The sequence below is a fragment of the Nyctereutes procyonoides genome, unplaced genomic scaffold (genome assembly GCF_905146905.1).
Source record: "Nyctereutes procyonoides isolate TBG_1078 unplaced genomic scaffold, NYPRO_anot_genome, whole genome shotgun sequence".
NCBI lineage: Eukaryota > Metazoa > Chordata > Mammalia > Carnivora > Canidae > Nyctereutes > Nyctereutes procyonoides.
This window is the reverse complement of record NW_026575140.1, coordinates 75,131,635-75,154,704: the sequence shown is the minus strand read 5'-3', so window position 1 is coordinate 75,154,704 and position 23,070 is coordinate 75,131,635. Positions and strand designations below refer to the sequence as shown.

Below are 23,070 nucleotides of genomic sequence, written 5' to 3'. Positions count from 1 at the left end.
TATCTCGTTGCATGTATATACTACATCTCATTTGTTCATCTGTTTTTGGACCCTTGAGCTGTTTGGACCTTTTGGCTACTGCCAATGCTGCAACGAGCACTGGCATACAAATATCTGAGTCCCTATTAGCAATTCTTTCCGAACAGTCTGAGCCTGTTTCTTCTAAAATAAAATGGGCATAACCTTACCTGACAGACTGCTCCCAGGGTTGTTGGAGAATTAAATGAAAAGACAGGTGGGAAAAACTTTCAAAGCTAAAAAGAATTCAACACATCCCACAGGCTCGTGAGTACTGCTGATACCATTACTACTGTAACATTCACCGTAATAGCCAGCACCAAGATTTCATGAACCAGTTCCACACGCAGGAAAAGAGGAAAGTCAAACTCATCACAGTGCCCTGGGGTTTCCAGCTCTGGCAATGGTGTGGAGACACAATGCTAGCCACTTGTTCAAGTACGAGTACTGTTTTATTTCATCCCTCTGGACATATGCTACTGTAAAAACACCACCCAGTTAAGGCTCTTGAGCCATAAGCCCCAAGAAGCAGACAAACAAGCTTGTCATGTTGAAGCCAAAGTGCTCTCCTCTTTCCCCATCCCTCAATTAAATATACCACACTATTTGAATTCACTTCCTTTCAGGAAAAGAGGGGGAAGTTAAAATTCACTTTTGCTAAATGGAGGAAGTCATTGTTTTTTTGAAAATGTTTTACTGCAATTCATAGTAAAATATACAATTTACATAACAAACCAGTACAAATACACACACACCCAATTTTCATAAAGCAACCCCTACCTTATTACATATAATGTCCTTTCATATTTTCAGTCCATTCTATTCCTGTACTGTGATTGTCTATTTTATTTTTCTAATTATGGTCACAACCAACTGAATTGGTTTGCACCTCGGGAAACATGGGGAAGTAACAAAGGTAAAGGGTGTACCCACCTCCCTCGTGATCCTGAAGAAAGACATGAGCTTCTCCCCTGCATCTCTATGTGGATTAGATCCCCTGCATCTCTATGTGAATTACAGGTTAACAGGGAGGCAAGGGCTGACCAGGGTGAGATCTCTGATTCTGCTCCTTCTCTGAGGCAATGTCTGCCTTCCTTCCTCTCTTCCATCCTTCAAAAACTATGTATTGAGTGCCTACCATTTTCCAGGAATGGTGCTAGGTGCTGGGAATACAAAGCTAACTGAGACTGTGAACACCACTCCAGAGGGCGCAAGCACAACCCCTCTTGGCTGCTCAGAGACTTCATGGCAAGGCCCAAAGCGTCATTAAAAGAAACCCAGGGAATGTGAGGCCTCTTCCCCATCCTGAAGCTCCTTCCATGTGAGAGGGGTCCCACAACACCACCCCTGGGCCCCCTTCCACCCTCACACACACTCCCCCCCAAGAGAGATGGAGGAACTCATCTGACTGGTGATTTGGGAAGGTACACCTGGCATGCGTGGCCTTCACGTTTCCTCTTCCCTTTCTCCTCAAATCAAACAGCCTTCCCAGGTGCATCTCTTACTGTGTCCTCCTTGCTGGAAGTTTTATAAGGGATCTGCCCAGCATTGCCTGGGACTGGGTATATAAGTGGACAGGTCTTCCTCTGCAACTTAGTGTTAGGAAGCCCACACAGAAAGTCACAGTCTCTGGGACACCTCAGTGGTTCAGTCGGTTAAGTGTCTGACTCTTGGTTTCGGCTCAGGTTGTGATCTCATGGGTCATGATCTCATGTGTCATGAGATCGAGCTCCCCCTTGGGCTCTGCACTCAACAGGGAGTCTGCTTGAAGATTCTCTCCCGCTGCCCCTCCCCTACTTGGGCACATGCATGTGCATGTTCTCTCTGTAAAATTAATATATAAATATTTTTTTTAAATAAAGTTGCAATTTCCAACAACAGCTCCTTTGTATTGTGAAAGTTCATCTCGAGGCCCCTGGGTGGCTCAGTAGTTAAGTGTCTGCCTTCAACTCAGGTAGAGATCCCGGGGTCTTGGGATTGAGTCCCAAATCGGGCTCCCTGCATGGAGCCTGCTTCTCCCTCTGCCTATGTCTCTGCCTCTCTGTGTGTGTGTCTCTCATGAATAAAGAAATAAAATCATTTTTAAAAAGAAAAAAAAGTTTATCTCCATCTGCCTGACACCTCGTCTTCATTTTCGCTGTTCCAGGATTTAGGCAAGGAAGAAGGGTACTAATCAGAAGGCCTCCTTGCACACCCCAACATCTCCTGAGACTGAATCCCAGCCCTTCCCAATGCACGTTGCCATCCTGGCTTCTCTGTCTCTTCCTACCCCCTCTCTCCCCCTCTCAGCAGTGTTTTGCCTCACAAGCCCAACCACAGGAACCAAGTTGGCAGAGGCAGCCATCACCAATGGAGGGCAGATCAAGGAGAAGATCCTCCAAAACAGACACAAGTGTCTTTAGTGAGCAGAGGAGGAGAGACCATGACACATTCACAGAGCAAATTCCAGACCCCATCAAGTTCTGAAAGCCCGGCTGCAATCACATGACTCCTGCTTTCTGGTGCCTCCTAACCAAACCTCTTCCCTTGGCTGGGATCACTAGGCCTTTCTTCTCCACCTTCCAGGCAATCCTAAGTTAGTCCCCTCTCTGTACTTTCTTTGACCCTCCGGGCGGAGGGAAATATGCTCTAGAAGCATATTGAAACTGGTTCCGATGACTATGGTTATAATCCAGGCATGGCTTCGATCTTCGAAATTCAGCAACATTGGCAGAAATCCCAACCCCACCTCCACCACAGGCTCTCTGGAATTCTCTGGGGGATGCGCAGGAGTGGTTTCTCTGGCCACCCTCACTTCAGTCCTGCTTCACCTGATGTGACCAATAAACAGGTGCACTGTCCTCTCCGTTCTGCACAAAAACGACCCATGTGTGATTCTGTCTTACACACAGGCCTTTATATAGTTAGTAGATTTGACTAAAGATTTGTAGGAGTTATGCTGTAGAGCCCAAATGATTTAAAATTAAATATTGGGCATCCTGTTCCAAGAATTCTATCAATTCAGTTTCCACCTTCCCATCTATTACTTGTTATTACTGTTGCCCTCTGTGATGTTGGGTGTAGGCTATAATTGTAATAATGTCCATTTAACTGCCATTGTGTATTGTTATGCTGTGTGATAGTTGCTTATTTTTAAAGGCTGTTCTCTAGAAATGGTGAGCATTTGGGAGCAATGTCTGGGCAGTCTCTGCAGAGGTCTTACTATGCTCCATGTGGCAGGTAATTTTTGATATTAATGTTTTAGATCCTCCTTGCCCTTTCCCCCTTCCCCCCCTCTCTTCTATTCTAGTAGATTCATGATTCCTGTTCTTCCCCACTTCTGGGAGGGCAGAGGCTGCTGGCTGTCCCCCAAAAGTCATTATCCTCTTCTTCTTGTAGTATCTGAACCTTCAAAGTTTAGCTGTGCACATAGACATCCAGAGTAAAGACGTCTGCCACCCTCCCTTGTGATTACATGTGGCCATGAACGTGTGAGCAGAAGTGATGTCTGCACCTTCCAGTTCTAGTCCTTAAAAGGAAGGGGACCCTCCTCTCCCTTCTGCTTCTGCCAGATGTGGACCTAAGGACATAACCAGGAATGCTCTGGGATCATGAGGGTAAGAACAACAATCCCAGGGGGTAAGAGAACAGAAAGCCAGAAGTGGGAATCCCCAGCCCTGTGTCAGCTACGAAGCCCATGCTCAAACTGGTTCATAAGATAAAAATTAACTTTAGTCTTATTTAAGCCTCTGTATTTTGGGTTTCTTTGTTATAGCAACCAAACACATATCCCAACTGTATTAGTTTGCTAGAGCTGCCATTCCAAAATGTTACCAAGTGGCTTAAAGACCAGAAATTTTATTTCCTCACCATTCTTTTCTTTTCTTTTTTTAACATAGGCTGAACTCCCAACCCTGAGATCAAGACCTGAGCTGAGATCAAGAGCTGATGCTTAACTGACTGAGCCACCCAGGCACCCCTATTTTCTCACATTTCCACAGGCTGGAAGTCCAAGATCAAAATATCAAGCAGGGTTGCTTTCTTTGAAGGCTGCTCTCCTGGCCTTATAGGTGGCCATATTCTTTTGGTGTTTTCACATGGTCTTCTGTTTATACACGTCTAGGTCCAAATCTCTTCCTTTGAGCACACCAGTCATACTGGATTAGGACCACCCTGAAGACTTCATTTGAACTTAATGACCTCTTTAAGGCCATTCTGAGACACAAATGGTTATGACTTCAACATATGAATTTTTAGGGGACACCATGCAGTGCATAATACTAACTAATACATTTTTCTTCCTGCCTTCTGTTTTCGCCCGGGTGAATATGCTAGGTATCCATGAGGGGGAGGAGAAATGCTTAGAAGCACACAGAGAGTCTCCTGAACCAAAAAGCGATTCTCCTAAGCTAGAGAGGCAAAGGGCAGGAAGCACATCCTGCTCCCCAGGAGCTCCCCAACAGATGACCAGGCATGAGATTCCTATATGCTGAGCGTGAGCTCCAGGGACCCAGCAGAGCAGGCCTGAGGAGCCTCTGCAGCATGGAGAACAGATGGACAGCTGCCAACAGCACCACGGCTCTATGTGAGACCTGGGACTTTGTATTACCTTGACTCAGGAAGGGGCCAGGATGACAAAGAGGCATTTACCACCAAATCAGCAGAATTGAGGCCTAGAGCCCTTCTCTCTCAAGAAGATAAACAAATGCATCATTTCTTGCATATCTGAGTTTATTAACTAAAATCAGTGTATCTGGGGGCACCTGGGTGGCTCAGTCAGTTAAGCATCTATCTTCGGCTCAGGTCATGATCTCTGGGAGCCTGCACTGGATTCCCTGCTCAGAGGGGAGTCTGCTTCTCCCTCCCCCTCTGCCTCTCCTTCTCTCTCTCTCTCTCTCTCTCTCTCTCTCTCTCTCTCTCTCATAAATAAATAAATTCTTTAAAAGGAAAAAAATTAGTGCATCTGTATCCCCTGGCACCTAGCAGAGTATCTGATACAGAATAGCATGCTTGAGAGATCAAAAGAGGAAAGGAAAAAGGGAAGAAAAGAAGATACAGAGGGAAAAGCCCAAACCAGCACCTCCTCCCATTGCTAGCTTCTCCATCTTCCCAACACCACGTGCTGCTTCCCTCTTCTGTGCTCCATCTGGCTCTCATCTTATCACATGTACACCGCTTTCCTTTGTGTGGCTCTGCTTTGCCTTCAAATCCCCACAGAGGATAACCAGCTGGGGGTGAAGAACCATACCTCTTTACCCATCCCCCATCCTGCATCCCACCACACCCCAGGCAGGTTCTCAACTGGCATTTTTTTTAAGTGGGTGGAATAGGCACTGGGTCAAGTCGCTCAGAGTGGAGGCAGGTGGAGTCACTTGGGGAAAGCCTCCTGCGGAAGAGAAGCTGGGCTGGCTTCCGGGGAAGGAAGAAAGTGTGGCTGGGAGCGGCAAGAGCAGAGCAGCATGGGCAGGAGGGCTGGGGAGGGCACCAGGGCCAGGCTGCACCCCCAGCACCCTCGAGAGCTGGCTCCGGGCTCACCTGCTGTCCTTTCCTGATCATGATTTATTCAACTGCAGCTGTGTCTGAAAATAGCCCAGGCAGGTGGCTTATTCTCAGAGGACACAGCATGTGGGAGGCCCTAAAGTGTAGCCTCCAGATATAAACCCAGGCTCCAGTGGATGCTTTCGCTGAGGGGGGCAGATCAGACCGTAGCCCATTTCATAAAGGATGCTATGAGGCCAGAGGGATGAAAGATGTTGCTCAGGGTTACACAGGACCAAGAGTTGCTGGAGGAGAAAAGAGGAAATGGGACTGCCCTGGAGGAAAGAAAGCATGTCTTCTGGTTTGAGTGGGACCTATGGGTTGCAGGGCCTAAGCCCCCCACCCACCACCACCCCCTGACCCCCTTCCCAAGGGCGTACCAAGTGCTGGGAAAAGAGGTCCAGCCTAGATGGAAGGAAGAAGCTGGAAGGAACAGAAGAAAGTCATGAAGGAACCAAACCTCTGGAGTTCCTGCATCACCTCTGGTTCCCAAGCCAGGAAGCAAACCTAGACCACCTGGGCCTCCCTGTCCCCATCCCTTAAAGCAGGGCCACATCTCAGCTGTTTCTACTTCTCACTGAACGTCCCCATGGCGGAGAGGGCAGAGAGGAAGCAAGCCCTCCTGACTCTTCATAGAAGGGCACTGCAAAGAGAGGGCTCCACCCTTATGACCTAATCACCTCCCAAAGGCCCCGCCTCCTAGTACCATCACAACTGGAGATTAAGTTTCAACACATAAAAATTGAGGACACAAATATTCAGAGTATAGCACTCTACCCCTGGCCTCTCCTCCAAATGCAAGTCCTTCTCACATACAAAACACATTCATTTCATCCCAGCAAACCCCAAACTCCTCCACTCAAGTCTTTGGAGTAGCCTATGGTCTCATGTGTCCCCTCAGCCAGATGTGGGTGAGACTGGAGGTAAGCTCCCTCCCAAGGCAGACTGCTCTCCAGCGATGAGCCCCTGAACCCAAGCATCTGATGTACTTCCCAAATACAATGGTGGGGCAGGCACAGGACAGACACCCCCACCCCACCCCCAGGTTCCAAAAGGGAGGAATGGGAAGAAGGAAGGAGGGGCAGGCCTCCGGCAAATCCAAAACCCACAGGACAAACTCCATGAGATCTTAAGGCCAGAAAACAATCCTCTTTGGCTGAATGCTCTGCCTTTCAGACCCACTGCATCATCCCCAATGGCTTGGTGAGGTGCCCCCTATGCCAAGGCCCTCTGCCAGCTGGGGGTCACACCCCAGAGCTCTGCTGGATGGCCTTCTGCCCTGTTGAAAGTGAGGCAGTGACTCTTAAATCACCTTCAGGATCCTTCCTCCCAGCTGACAATTGTTTCTGCTGGCACAACCTCATCTCAGTTCCTGGTTTCTGTGGAGGTGGCTAATTAAATGCCTGGTTCACGATCACACTACTCTCCCTTATCAAGGGGTCAGTCTGCCACAGGCTTAGCATTCTCTTCCCAACACACATTCTCTTTTTTCACAGACAGACAGAATCTTTTAAGTCTTTCTTTGTTTTGGTTCCTTTTTGCTTCACAATTCCAGAGCCATCTTCAAGTCATTTCCCTCTTCTTGTACTTTACTGTAAGCAGTCAGGAGGAACCACGCCACCTTTGTTAAGAAATCTCCTCAGTTAAATACCCAATTTCATTGGACCCAAGCCCTACCTTCTAGAAAATACTAGAACACAAATACAATTCAGTCAAGTTCTCTGCCACTTTATAACAAGGATGGCCTTTTCTCCACAGTCACATAACATGTCCCTCGTTCCCATCTGAGGCCTCATTAGCATGGCCTGTACCACTCATAATTCTACCAACATTCTACACTTTATCAATTATGTATTCTCTAAAAAGACAGATGATTTCCGGGTGCCTGGGTGGCTCAGTGTGTTAAGCATTTGACTCTTGATTTTGGCTCAGTTCATGAACTCAGGATCCCGGGATGGAGCCCCACATCCAACTCCTGGTTCAGTGTGGAGTCTGTTTAATAATCTCTCCCTCTTCTCTTCCCTTTCCCTCTGCCCCTCCCCCTGTTCATTCTCTCTCTCTCTCTCTCTCTCATAAATAAATAAATCTTAAAAAAAAAGATGGATATTTTCTCTAGAGCTCTCCTCTTTTCTTCCAGAGCTCTCACCAGAACTTCTCTTCAGAGCCGCGTAGCAACAAAATGGGTCTCTTCCAGCATATGCACTTCAAAACCCTTCCAGTTGCAAAGCCATTTGTGCATTTTCAGGTCTTTGTTATAATGGCACCCACTTGTGGGAAGGCCATCTGCTTTACTGAGCTCATAACAAAGGCTAATCTTTTCCAGAAACATCGGAGACGCACCTAGAAATCTTGTTTAACCAGCTACCAGAGCATCCTGTGGCCCAGCCAAATTGACACATGAAATTAACCATCACATACTCCATGCCATGCTGATCCTTTAAATAAAAAAAGTCTGGCTGCAGAAAAAGAAGCATAAATCATAGATAAGCGACTACATCCCAAGCAGTTGCGTCTGCCAGAAACATTGCTCTGAAAGGACAGTGGTCAAAGGCTTTGGAGATAGCACTTCTGCCTGGAACTGAATACACCAAGAAAGGCTCACCACGGGCAAGACATTTGAGCTGACCCTAAAGTTGGCAGAGACAAAGGATAAAGACAAGCCCTGTAGGAGAGGGAGTGATGAAGGCATCAAGCAAGGAAGAAGGTGGCTTCCAACAAGAAGATCTGTTGGCTCAAACACAACCTGCCCTGCTGGGAGGAGGGAATAAGGTGGGAGGTGAGGCCAGAAAAGTAAACAAACCTAACTGTGGAGGGCCCAGCACATGAAGGAATCTGGATTTTTACCCAGAATGCTAGAGGAGTTCCCAACATTTTTTTATGTAAGAATCTTTTTTTTTTATGGACTTAATTTTTTAGAGAAGTTTCATGTTCAGAGCAAAATTGAGAAGAAGCAGAGATTTCCATATACCCTCTGCCCAGCTACACATTCAGAGCTTCCCTCATTGTCAACACCCACACCAGAGGAGCACATTTGTTACAAGGGATGAACCCACATTGGCGCATCTTCATCACCCAGAATCTGCACTTTACATTAGGCTTCACTCTTGTGTACATTGTATGGGTTTTGACAGGTGTACAAAGACATATTCCACCACTATAATACCATACAATAGTTTCACTGCCCTAAAATCCTCTGTGTCCCATCTATTCATCAAACCCTAGAAACCAGCAATCTTTGTACTGTCTCCATAGTTTTGCCTTTTTGGAAATGTCACATAGTTAGGATTATGCGCGATGTAGCCTTTTTAGAATGGCTTCCTTCACTTCATAATATGCATATAAGGTTCCTCCATGTCATTTCTTGGCTTGATGATCAATTCTTTTAATCACTGAGTAATATCCCATTGTCCTTTTTTAATGTCAAAATATTCTGAATATCCCACTGACATAAAAATCATATCTTTAGAATCCACAGATACAAAAACTATGAATACGACAATACTTTTTTATATTATTAGCTATATTGACCTCCTATAAATTATTCATGTCTCATATTTTTCATGCTAAATAAAGATCAAAATGACAGGGTTTAGGGAATGTTTGTATAAATTCATAGGTCCCAGGGGGTAGAAACATAAAGCTGGGGATGCTGTAGGTATTGGATAGCTATATAAGGATCTTTGGTAGGGCACAGAACTAGTGAGATTTGCATTTTCACGAGATCATTCTAGCTAGCTGCATCCTAGGATGGACCCCAGGACTCTCTTACAATATGCGCTAAGTCAACTCTCCAAACAAGATTGTGGCTACACATGGTAAGCACAGTTACACCAAGTTCACAGAGGAGCCATTAAAAATTCTCATCCGTGTATTTAACCAAAAATCTTACTTCAGTTATGCTTCCAAACAAAAACCTGCTATGGAAAGCAACACCAAAGAGCCTAGAATATAAATTTGGTTTCAGAATCAAAGAGCTAGACACCTACTTCAGAGAAGACCAGATCCTGCAGAGGCCTCAGAATCAAAGCGAAGGCCATGACAAGATCACCCTGAAGAGAAGATTCAGGATAGAGAAGCAAGCTGATGTCATATCAGCTATACTTTCTTTCAACTCCCAAAGACATACCCTCATCAAGCCACTTAAGAACAACTCTTAACTCTAGGATTCATTTTAGAGAATGATTTGCTCAAGAAATTGGTGTTCCAGAGCAGAGAGTCCAAATTTGGTTTCAAAACTGAAGATTGAGCTATCCTGTCTAGATATAAAACAAACAAACAAAAAACAACAACAACAACCTGATGAGGCCTTAGGACAAAGATAACACTAAGGCATGATGATCTCTGAGAGGGTTCAAGGTACAGGAGCTACATAAAATGACACCAGCCTTACCAATGGGCATCTGATTTCTCTGGAGCCAGAAGGAGGAGGCAAGTTCAGTGTATCTGCTACTGTCACTCTGGGACCCACATCTCTCTCTCTCCTTTTGGGTCTTCACCCTTCCCCTGGACTACAAGCTGAGCCTTCTAGAGACAGCAGGCAAGACTTTGGGAGCCACAGACATGCAGGAGCACCACAATAGGCACCTCACAGTACTACTGACCTAGCCTAACTCTTGAGTTGGGCAGAGCTCAAGGACAGCCCCAAAAAAATTCATACATATCATTTTCCAATCATCACAGTAATCACTGATTAGGGCAAAAACCACTGGTGGATGTTAAAACCTTTAAGTGAATGTTTGATGAATAACAAGATGTACACTGCCCCAAAGAATCTCCCCAAAGATGACTTATTAATTACAACGAAAAAAAAAAAAAACAACAGTTCTGCAGTGGAGAAACCTGGCAGGCTCCACCTTAACCAAATGATCAAAATTAATTTCACCAGTAACAGCTCAAATTGACATGAGCTGCCTCCTGATACGATGGGCCGAGTTTGGCCCCACATGACTTCTTTGATATCATCGCCCAAAATGTATATGCTGAATCTAATTATGAGGAAACACCAGAAAAACGGAGTGGCAGTCCACAAAGTAATGGCCCTGGACTCTTTAAAAAATAAACTGAATAATGATAATGTGGATGGGGAGAAGATAAGCCAAGGAAAGAACTAGAAAGTTCAATCTAATAAAGGGTTCTCTTCTGTATGCAGTAGGTGCTGCCTTCTCTGTGGGGGAGTGGGGGTAGGCACATAATCTGAGGCCTCTTTTATACCTAAAATTTTTCTCCAAAAGTGCTCAGTATACTGGTAGCACTGGGCATCTATCTCTGGGGAAGGGAGGTGGAGAACTGGACTGGGAGACAACCCGACTTTTCATTTCAATCTTGTCATCCAGGATGCCTGGGTGGCTCAGTGGTTGAGTGTCTGCCTTTGGCTCAGCTCATGATCCCAGGGTACTAGGATAGAGTCCCACATCAGACTCCCTGCAGGGAGCCTGCTTCTCCCTCTGCCTATGTCTCTGCCTCTCTTTCTGTGTCTCTCATGAATAAATAAATAAAATCTTTTTTAAAAAATCTTGTCATCTTATTTGAATGTTTTAAATCATTTCAATGTGTTATTCATTCAAAGGGGTTTTTAAAGATTTTATTTATTTATTTATTTATTTGAGAGACAGAGAGAGAGAGCACAAGCAGAGGGGAGAGGCAGAGGGAGAAGCTGAGCAGGGAGCCCGATGCAGGGCTACCCCAGGACTCAGAGATGATGACCTGAACCGAAGGCAGACGTTTATCTGTCTGAGCCACCCAGGCCCCCTCAAAGGTAGCTCACAAACATAATATTAAGTAGAAGAAAACAAACATTTTATGAGTACATATTATATGATTCCATTTTCATAAATTGTAAAACTAGTCAAAATGAATAAAAGGCAGGCTAGGAAACTCACAATTCCTGATTTAAGGTACACTTAAACAAAGCTACGGTAATAACTCAATGTGGTGTTGGCATAAAGACAGACATACAGACCAATGGGATAGAATTGAGAGTCCAGAAATAAACTCATACATCTGTGGTCAATTAATTTTCAACAGGGGTGCCAAGGCTAGTCAATGGGAGAAAAAATATTCTCTTCAACATATGGTCTGAGGCAACTAGATAGCCATGTGCAAAAGAACAAGGTTAGATCCCTACATCATACCATATGCAAAAATTAATTCAAATGGATCAACCTAAATATAACCTACCTATAAAACTTTTATAAGATACCATAAGGTTAAATCTTCACAAACCCTGAATTTGGCAACGAATTCTTGGATACAATACCAAAAGCACACATAACTGAAGAAAAATTAGGTAAATTGCAATTCGTCATAATTTAATACTTTCATGCATTCAATGTTATCAAAATAATGAAAAGATAACCTATATAATGGTAGAAAGTACTTGCAAAGCAACATCTTTAAAACATCCAGCACCCAGAATAAATTAAAAAAGTCAACAGACAACAAAACAACCCAATTTAAAAAAAAAAAGCAGTGGCCTTAAATAGAAATTTCTTCCAAGAAGATCTACAAATGGCCAATAAGCATATAAAAAGATGCTCAACATAACTAATCATTAGGGAAGTGCAAATCAAAAGTACCATGAGATATCATTTCACACCCACAGCATGGCTATAATTTAAAATTTTAAAACTCATACACACACACCCATACACACACGAAACAGAAAGTGTTAATTAGCTAGGACATGGAGAAGCCAGAAAACTTGTCCGTTCCAGGTGGGAACATGAAGTGGTACAGCCTCTGTGGAAAACAGTTTGGCAGTTCCTCAAAAAGTCAAACATAAAATTATCCATATAAGCCAGATATAAACCCAAAAGAACTGAAAACAGGTATTCAAACAACTACTTCTACATGAATGTTCATAGCAGTACTATTCACAAAAATCAAAAGGTAGGGCAGCCCCGGTGGCCCAGTGGTTTAGCATGGCCTTCAGCCCTGGGGTATGATCCTGGGGTCCCAAGATCAAGTCCCACGTCGGGCTCCCTGTATGGAGCCTGCTTCTCCCTCTATCTGTGTCTCTACCTCTCTCTTTCTCTCTCTCTGTCATGAATAAATAAATAAAATCTTTAAAAACAAACAAACAAAAAGCAAAAGGTAGAAACAACTCAAATGCCTGTCAACAGATGACTGGATAAGCAAAATGTGGTGTATCCATACATTGGAACAGTTACTCACCTGTAAAAAGGAAGAAAATGTCAATACTGCTACAACATGGATGAGCCCTGACAACATTAGCTAAATGAAAGAAGCCAGACATGAAAGGTCACCTGTTGCCCTATGATTCTATTTCTTTGAAGTGGCCTGAATAGGTAAATCCAAGAGACAGAGTGAATTGTGTTAGCCATAGGCCAGGGGAGGGTGTCAGCGTAGGGAGAACAGGAAATGACTGTTGAATGGTTACAGTCTCCCCTTGGGGAAATGAAAATGTTCTAGAACTAGCTAGAGGTAGTCATTCACACAGCACTGTGAGTGTATAAAATGCCACTGAATTGTACACTTTAAAATGGTTCACACGTTGTGTGAATTTCAGCTCAATTTTTTAAAAAAATAAGAAAAAGATGTCAGGCTAGGGGTTAGCATCACCTTGAAGGGGGCTCAGTGCCTGGAAAGAGCACAAGGACAGCTTCTGGGGGGCTGGGTTCTGGTTGCACTTGTATGTGACCTTGTGAAAATTCAGCCACCGGTGTCTTGACATGTGCTGTGACCTCCACGCATTTCCTAAAAGTAACAGGAAGTTTTGTTTGTACTCTTTAAGGAGAGAAATTCTTACTGCATTTAAGATGGTGACACCAACTTTTATCTGGTGATAGGGCCAAGGAGAGGTTGGTGCAAGCAAGGTGAATCATGCAAGTGCAGGGGCAGATCTTGCCTTTGTTTCAAAGACTGATATTTTGTTCATCATGGCATTTTGCACTTGTTTTGTTTTTTGAAATACTGCCATTAAAATAGTATTTATCTCAGTTCCTGAGTTCTTTGGCATCCTCCTAGGTGTTGCACCCCTGATGAGTGCCTTACTCACCTCACCCTAGTTTCCCCCATCCCACCCACCCCACCCCTCGCCCTAACTTTCATCCCAGCACCATTGGTAACCAAGGGAGATATAGTCTGAATCACAAGGGAGACCTGCCTTCATCTGTCTCTCACTGGCTCCAACCCAGAACACTCAGACACACAAATAGTGGGGTGCTTCCTTTGAGAGTAACTGGCTTCCTGAAGTGCCTTTCTCTGCCTCAGATGACACAGACAAGACCCCTGCCCTTCTCCCTGACACTCCACCATGCCTCCTGACCCTTCAGCTTCTGGGCCCCTGAGAAAGAAGGACTTATGGCCCCATACTGCCTGCCAAGAAGCTGAATAAAAGGTAGTAGCCAGAGTCCATTATGGGGAAATCTCAGGAGGACCCTAATAAGTAAGCATACCCCATCCCCATAATTGTGAGCCATATTCACTTCTGGAAGGGTTGCTTTGTCCTTTGTTTTCTGAGTGGGCAAAGGTGAGCCCATGTGTCTTGAATGTGCATTTCAGGAGATGAGACAAAGGACACAGCATTACTCTTTCCAGTCTCTTTCTTTCTCTACTGCTCCCAGGGATTCACTTATGAAATGAGACATTCCCATCATGAGAAAAATGTTAAGACTATGTCGCTTTCCCTTGGATGTAAAAGGAACTTTTTATTTTTTTAAAGATTTATTTATTTATTTATTCATAGAGATGCAGGGAGAGAGAGAGAGAGAGAGAGAGAGAGAGAGAGAGAGAGAGAGGCAGAGACACAGGCAGAGGGAGAGCAGGCTCCATGCAGAGAGCCCGACGCGGGACTTGATCCTGGGTCTCCAGGATCACGCCCTGGGCTGCAGGCGGCGCTAAACCGCTGCGCCACCGGGGCTGCCCTAAAAGGAACTTTTTAAATAAATAGATATTTATGAAGCAGTATATTTTTTTAAATGCAGCAAAGTAGAGATTTCCCCAAAGAACTTAGTAATTTTTAACATTTAATAATTTAGTATATCCTATCTAGTTAATAAAGGCACACTGTATAAGAAGAAAACAAAGTTTAAAAAAAATATTACAACAGGAAACCCATAAAATTTATATCTATATCTCTATGAACATATGAGTGGTACACATACTTTATCTTAAAATGGGACCAAATTCTGGAACAACACAGTCCAACAGACATTCCTTGCAATGATGGAAATGTTTTATATTTTCATGGTCCAGTATGGTAGCCATGAGCCACAACTTGCTATCAAGAACTTGAAATGCAGCTAGCCTAAGTGAGGAACTGAATTTCTACTTCTACTTAATTTTAATTGGTTTAAATCTAAATTTACTCAAATAGCTACATGCTACTCTACTGTATTAAACAGCACAGATCTGTATTGCATTTTGAAAACATTTAATTCACTCAACATTGATTGGCAAGGTCTTTCCAATTCAGTAAATGTGCTTCTCAAACACTAGTACCTATATACATAACACAAATAGGTTAAAAAGTATGATGTAAAACTAGACTGCAGTGACAGCAGCACCAAAATATACAACAAATTCTAAAGACCGTACATGACCCACATTTAAAAACTTAGAATATCTCACTAAGGTATTTTCCAAAAAGATGAAGACTAGAAACAGTGGCCTAAAGCATTGAACCCAGGAAGCCAGAAAAACAAAATAAAGTGTAAGTACTAATAATTAGGAAACTGACCAGAGATAATTTAGGTGGGGCATGAGGCTAGCTCTCTTTTATTTATTTATTTATTTTTTAAGATTTTATTTATTTATTCATGAGAGAGAGAGACAGAGACACAGGCAGAGGGAAAAGCAGGCTCCATGCAGGGAGCCCGACATGGGACTCGATCCTGGGTCTCCAGGATCATGCCCTGAGCCAAAGGCAGACGCTCAACCCCTGAGCCACCCAGGCATCCCTAGCTCTCTTTTATTTATTTATTTTTAATAAATTAATTTTTATTGGTGTTCAATTTACCAACATACAGAATAACACCCAGTGCTCATCCCGTCAAGTGTCCCCCTCAGTGCCCGTCACCCATTCACCCCCACCCCCCGCCCTCCTCCCCCTCCACCACCCCTAGTTCATTTCCCAGAGTTAGGAGTCTTTATGTTCTGTCTCCCTTTCTGATATTTCCCACACATTTCTTCTCCCTTCCCTTATATTCCCTTTCACTATTATTCATATTCCCCAAATGAATGAGAACATACACTGTCTGTCTTTCTCCAATTGACTTACTTCACTCGCTAGCTCTCTTTTAAATAGGAAAATCAGGAAGACATTTCTAGGGAGGCCAACATCTTCAGATGAAAGTGAATGAAGCATGTGAGGATACAGGTTTTATCAGTTGTTGACATTTGGGGTCAGATAATTCCTTGTTGCAGAGATGCTCCTATACATTGCAGGATGTTTAGCAGCATCCCCGGCCTCTCTATCCACCAGATACCAGTACCTCTTCCCCTGCCCCAGTTGTGACAACTGAAAGTGTCTCTAGATGTGGCCAAATGTCTCTAGAGAGAGAGAAGGGGAGAAGAAGCAGAGGGAATAGCCCCAGGAGAGACCCACTTGTCTAGACAACGAGTAAATTCAAGGGCCCTGAGGTGGGACAAGTGGAAATGCCCCAGAACCAAAAGAGAGACTGTCAAATGTGATGCTGGTGAGAAAGATGACACTAGGTAAGACAGAGACATGGACTCTGTGTGGAATCCCTTATAGGAATTTGGATTTTATTCTAAGAGAAAGAAGCAAACACGGAGCCACTGAAGGGTTTTAAAGAGGTGCAAGACATGACTTGTTCCACATTTTAAAAGAATATTGATTTGGAGGATGTTCTGCAAGGGATACAAGGGATCATTTAGTTGAAAGAATAGTGTTGAACAGCTCAGCCTCTTACCAGTTGATGAGCTTCTCTGCGCTTCAGTATCCTCTTTTATAAAATGGAGATAATAGTACACATATCCTGTCAAAAACACAAGAAATAACAAGAGTTGGTAGGGACATGGAGAAAAAGGAACCCTCGTGCTCTCATCCAGATGGGTAGGAAGGCAAATTGGTGCAGCCATTGTGGAAAACAGTATGGAGCTTCCTCAAAAAATTAAAAATAGATCTACCCTATGATCCAGTAATTCAACAATTGGGTATTAACAAAGAAAAGGAAAATACTAATTCAAAAAGATATATGTACTCCTATGTTTATTGCAACATAATTTACAATACTCAAGATATGGAAGCAACTCTGGGAATTCCTGGTGGCTCAGTGGTTTAGCACCTGCCTTCGGCCCAGGGTGTGATCCTGGAGTCCCAGGATCAAGTCCCACATCAGGCTCCCTATATGGAGCCTGCTTCTCCCTCTTCCTGTGTCTCTGCCTCTCTCTCTCTCTCTCTCTCTCTCTCTCTGTGTGTGTCTCATGAATAAATTTTTAAAATCTTAAAAAAAAGATATGGAAGCAACTCAAGTGTCCATCTATAGATAAATAGATAAAGAGGTGGTATATATACAGAACAGAATATTACTCAGCCATAAAAAAGAATGAAATCTTGCCATTTCCAACAACATAGATGGACTGGGTATAATGTTGAATGATGTAAGTGAGAAAGACAAATAGCATTTGATTTCCAAATGTGGAATTTAAGAAACAAAACAAACAAATGAATTAAAAAAGACACAATTGAAAAAAGACTCTTAAATATAGAGAACAAACTGGTGGTCACCAGAAGGGAGGTGGATGGGGAATGGGTGAAATAGATAAAGGGGATTAACAGCACACTTATCTTGATGAGCATTGAGAAATGTAAAGAATTGTTGAATCATTACATTGTACACCTACAATTAATGTAACACTGTATGTTAATTAATTGGAATGAAATAAATAGGTAAATAAATCTTTTAAAAGCAAGTAAAATATTAATAGTAGTTGTAGTACACATACCCTGAGGTTGATTTTTAGTATTAAAATGAACTAGGGTTTATAATACACTGAATGGTGCCTGGCACATAGCAAGTACTTTATAAGCCATTTACTCTTATCATGACTGTATTCATCCAGGTGAAAGGTGATGTAAGCTTTGAGTGATGGCAGTGAAATTATTTCTGTGGAAGGGCTGCAGCTATAGTAAAGTTAAAAGGCTTACTAAAGATACAAAAGCTTGGAGAGAAATGGGCAAAAAAAGGGGACATGGGACATGGGACATGGATGGGCCAGATGAGTGGGCTGGGGGGGAAATGAAGTAACTGTGGGTAACTTCAGGGTTTTGGGCTCAGGCAATTGTGAAGATGGAGTTCACCTTTATGCAGTGGACAAGACATAGTGAAGACATTCATATGGACACACTCACAGTTAATCAAGGGGTGCCTGGTGGCACAGTCAGTTAAGCATCTGACTCTTGGTTTCATCTCAGGTCATGATCTCAGGGTCTTGAGATCAAGCCCCATATCAGGCTCCATGCTCAGTGCAGAGCCTACTTGGGTTTCTCTCTTCTTCACCCTCTGCCCCTCTCCTGCTCTCTAAAATAAATAAATAAATCTTTAAAAAAAAATAGTTGATCCATGGGTCAGAGCCCAGGGAAGAGTCTGGACTGATGACGTAAGCCTGTACATCATTTGCAAAGGGAGAAAACATGCAATAATTTAATCTGAATTAACCATTTAGTAATAATATTTAAACTATTGCTTGTAATAGTACAGTTTGTGGCTCACCTAATAGCCACCAATATGATGGTTAAATATACTGTAATACGATCATAAATGGAATATCATAGAGCTGATAAAAATAAGTCAACTTTATATATCCTGATGCAGAAAAATCCACAAAAGACATTGTTCAGTTAAAAAAAATGTAAGGCATACAACAAAACGTATCACAAATTACATTTCTGTGTGTTCCATACCTCCCCACCAAGAACAGATTTGTTAATATCATTATATTCATGGCTAACTGTAGTGATGGCCAGAGGACACAAGTTAGTGAAGATTTAGTTTTTACTTCATGTTGTTTAGTATCGCTGTATTTAAAAACACACATGCAGGGGATCCTTGGGTGGCTCAGTGGTTTGGCACCTGCCTTTGGCCCAGGGCGTGATCCTGGAGTCCTGGAATCGAGTCCCAAATCAGGCTCCCAGCATGGAGCCTGCTTCTCTCTCTCTGCCTCTCTTTCTCTCTCTGATATACATAAATAAAATCTCTAAAACAAACAAACAAACAAACAAAAAAAAACAAAAAAACCCACACACGTATTACAAAATAGTATCACTGTATTTAAAAAACATATGCAATAGCATCCCTGTATTTTAAAAAACATTACAAAAAATTTAAAGTATATACATTAAAAAACAAACAAACAAGCATGGCTTGAGAAAAGAATTGCTCTGGTAGCAATGGAGTGTAAGAGACTGGAGGCAGGATCCAGCTAGCAGGCTACTGCAATAGTTCAAGCAAGAGAAGATGAGTATTAGGGCTAGCACTGTGTAGGTCAGGATGAAGAGAAAGAGCTGGCTCCCAGGAGCATCTTGCAGGTTAGAATTCTAGTTTGGATGAGTGACTGGATACGCGGATGAAAGCAGGAAAGGATGATGCCTAGGATTTGGGCTGAGAACGATTTCGCGCTTGGAATCACCCCCATCCCCAGGTCCACCCATTCTTCCAGTAGCTCCTGGAAGGCTGAATGGATGACATCTGCCTGAGTCTCAGCCAGATAAGCAGATATACATGCTTTCCTACACACCGCACTTTGGAAAAAAAAGAATCCCATCAACATTCTCTGCCTTTCCTTCCTGCCAATGAGCAGCAGAAATGTCTCCAACATAAAGAAAATGTTTCCGTTTTTTTCCTTTTCCCATCTAAGTGTTGAATTTCTCTTCACTTTGGAGTAGCCTGACCCAGAGTAGCTACAGGCCGCTGTATTTACATGCAGCTCTATTGGCTGAAGCCAGCTGGCAAAGAGTGTTGGGTAATTGTCAGCCTCTTCAGATGAAGTTAGGGAGATTATGAACTTATAAATCGGGAGACAGGAGTTTGCTTACAAAGCAGCTTTGCCCAAGAAGATGGGTCTTGACTTTGGAAAGTTGAGATAGAGGTAGCTTCAGACAGCTGTGGGATCTCTGCCTCTCCCTTTTTTCTTTTCCAAAAGCCAATAAAATAAAATTAAAATATGCTAACTCTGCTCACATTCCACAAGGATGAGTCTTGTTTATCCCTAGGCACAGCTATACCTGCCAAAAAACTGCTAATTCGTTTTCCCTTTAGCGGACAGACTGAGTCAGGACTCAGGGGGGCTATTCTCACCTCTCAGGCAGCCCTTTCTGGCGCTCCCCTGACTTTGTACAGACTGAGAAGCACTGAACTTAGCCAAGCGAAAACCCTGAGCCCAAAAGCCCAAGCAGCCCCACAGCCTGTGCTTTCAAGCATCTCTGCCAGGGGCTGCTGCACAGGAGACAGGCGTGAGCAAGATCTTACCAGCAGACAGGACTTGCCCTTCAGGGAAGACCCCAGCCCTATTCTTTAGAAACTAGCAACTCACCTCTCCAACTCCAATCACTCTTGAGAGAAGAGGGAGCCACCAGCAGTTATACCACTCTCACAAAGTTTCTCTGCTTTACACCTTCAGTCTCTTCTCACTCACTGCCCAACCCAAAACTATATGAATCAAGTATTTTATGTTCTGTATTCTGATGCTTCAAAATCTGGGGTGACTACCCACCCCAGGGTTAACTGATTCCTACAGATTTATACACCATTCACCCAGAAGTGCACCTTTCAACTGCAAACCAGCCAATCTAATTTAATCCATATAATTTACCAATCCAATTTTTAGCTAACCAATCTGATTGGATGGAACCCACATCATCAATCATCTCCATTATCTGGTTCTCTCACTCTAGGCTACTAGCCACCTGCCCTCATCATCACAGGGTCAGGTATCAGCTAATGAGAGTCACTCCCGGAACCCACTGAAATTATTCAAACTAGCCAATCCTAAACCTGTTTATCCTGTCTCACCCATTCTTGCCTACAGAACTCCCTCTCCTTCTTATGCCTCCTGACCAAGCCCAGTACTTCCCTGAATGGCCTCCTATGGATCATGTATCCCTCCTCTTAGGATCTGTGAATATAACTACCTTTTCAATGGCAGTCGTCTCCTGATCTGTTGGCCTTGCCATACCTAAATAACAATAAGACCTATATTTTTTAAACAACGACCTCAGACTTCAGGTCCTACCTGTTTCTGGGACTACCCTCACCAGGTGACCTCCTGACTGCTAATTCTAATAGATATGATATAGTCTTGATTTGACATCCTGAGATATTTTCTCACTGAAACATGCCCATTTCGATGATGTGTCCCTCTACTGGCACTCCTTCTCATACTCCTTTGCTGCTATTCCTTAAATATCGTGCTCCTTAAGATCTTGTCTTAGGCTCTGTTTTCTTTTAAGCCTACAATGCTCCCTATTTGCCAACACCTGCCAGATATCTACCTTCCACTCAGACCTCACTCCTCAGCCCCAAACTGGACCTCTCCATATGTATGTCCCACAGGTACCTCAGCTCACCATGGCCAATACTAAATTCATTATCTTCCACCCCAAAGTTGCCTTGTCTCTTCTCATCCTTCAGAAAAGCCACACCAAAAATCTGGGAGTTCTTGCAATCCTCACCATAGAAAGTGCCTATATATTATGAATTCTCCAACATGGGTCTCCCTCACCTGTCCTATCTCCTCCATTTCCTCTGTTCTTTCCCTATTTCAAACCCTCAGCCCCCTCAACTGAACTCCTATGTTCCTAGTTGCTCTACACCCATTTCTGTGCACACTTCCAATCCTACACTGTTGCCCTGGTCTCCACTCATCTCTCCAAAATGCAAGTCTCATCACACTTCTTCCCTACTTTAGAGCCTTCCACGGTTCCCCACTGCTTACTGGATAAAATCTAAAATCTTCAGCCTTATAAATCCAGTCTCTTGTGTTCTGGCTTCTTCTCCCTCCCAAACCATATCTCAGGTACTACCCCTCTCCTCCTCCCACTCCAAGCTTGAGCCACATAGAACTTCAGAATATGCAGTTCCTCAGAAATACTTCCCTCCTTTATGCCTTTGCTTCTGAGACACCCTCCATTGAGAGTACCTTCCTTCTTCTTTCCAGAAAAACCACCACTGCTTTCTCCCAAACACTCTTGGAATACCCTCCTTTTTGCCTCATAGGCAGCACCTACAATATTTAGGTAACTCTTAATTAAAATGTCAAAATTTTAACATAATGAATATTAAAATCAGCAAGAGAAAAGCAACTAATTACATATAAAAGAAACCCCATAAAGTTATTGACTGATTTTTCAGCAGAAATTTTGCAGGCCAAAAGAGAGTGGCAAGATATATTTAAAGTGATGAGAGGAAGAAAACCCACAACCAAGAATGTTCTACCTGGAAAAGTTTTTATTCAGAATTGGAGGAGAGAGAGTTTCCCAGACAAAAAATTTAAAAGTTCATCCCACTAAACCACCCTTAAAAGAAACATTAAAGGGACTTCTTTAAGAGAAAAAAAAAAGATCATAACTAAAAGGAAAACAATTTTAAAAAAATAAAATATAAATAAAAGGAAAAAAATTTCACTGATAAAAGCAAGCATATAGTAAAGGTAGTAGATCAATCTCCTATAAAGCTAGTATAGAAGTTAAAAGACAAAAGTAGTAAAAATCAATCATATCTATAATAATTAAATAATACATAAAATGATGTTAAATATGATGGCATATACATTGATAAAGATAGTAAAAATGTAGTGCGTTGAGAATGTGTTTGAACTTAAGTGATATCAACTTAAAATAGACTTAAATACATAGGATATTATATGTGAACCTCATAGTAATCATAAACCAAAAATGTATAATGGATACACAAAAAATAAGAGAAAGAAATCCAAGCATAGCACTAAAGAAACTCATCAAATCAAAGGGAAGAGAGCAGGAGAGGGAAGTGGTACAAAGAATTACAAAAATAACAATTAACAAAATGGCAATAAGTACATACCTATCAAGAATTACTTTAAATATATGGGGATCCCTGGGTGGCTCAGCAGCTTGGTGCCTGCCTTCAGCCCAGAGCATGATCCTGGAGTCCCGGGATCAAGTCCCACACTGGGCTTCCTGCATAGAGCCTACTTCTCCTCTGTCTGTGTCTCTGCCTCTCTCTCTCTCTCTCTCTCTCTCTCTCTCTCTCTCTTTCTCGTCTCTCATGAATAAATAAAATCTTGAAAAAATAAATAATTACTTTAAATATAAATGGACTAAATGTTCTAATCAAAAGACATAAGGTGACTGGTTGGATTAAAAAATAAGACTAATCTATATGTTGTCCACAAGAGACTCACTTCAGACCTAAAGACACATGCAGACTGAAAGAGAAGAGATGAAAAAAGATATTCCATGCAAATGAAAGTGAAAAAAAGCTGGGGTAGCACTACTCATATCAGACAAAATCAACCTTGAAACAAAACCAACTGGGGTGCCCGGGTGCCTCAGTGGTTAAGTGTCTGCCTTTG

General features: G+C 42.9%; 1 protein-coding gene across 8 annotated transcripts in view; it reads right to left on the bottom strand.

The window, feature by feature from the left end:
- LOC129496708 (uncharacterized) overlaps window positions 1-23,070 on the bottom strand; it is a 283,680-nt gene that overhangs the window by 209,618 nt on the left and 50,992 nt on the right. For 7 of the 8 annotated variants that reach the window (XM_055304914.1, XM_055304918.1, XM_055304919.1 and 4 more), the window contains one exon: window positions 16,431-16,496. The exons of the other annotated variant lie outside the window; for it this stretch is intronic. The gene's annotated coding sequence lies outside the window, so the exon portion shown is untranslated. The remainder of the gene's footprint in view (window positions 1-16,430; window positions 16,497-23,070) is intronic. 8 annotated transcript variants of the gene reach the window in all.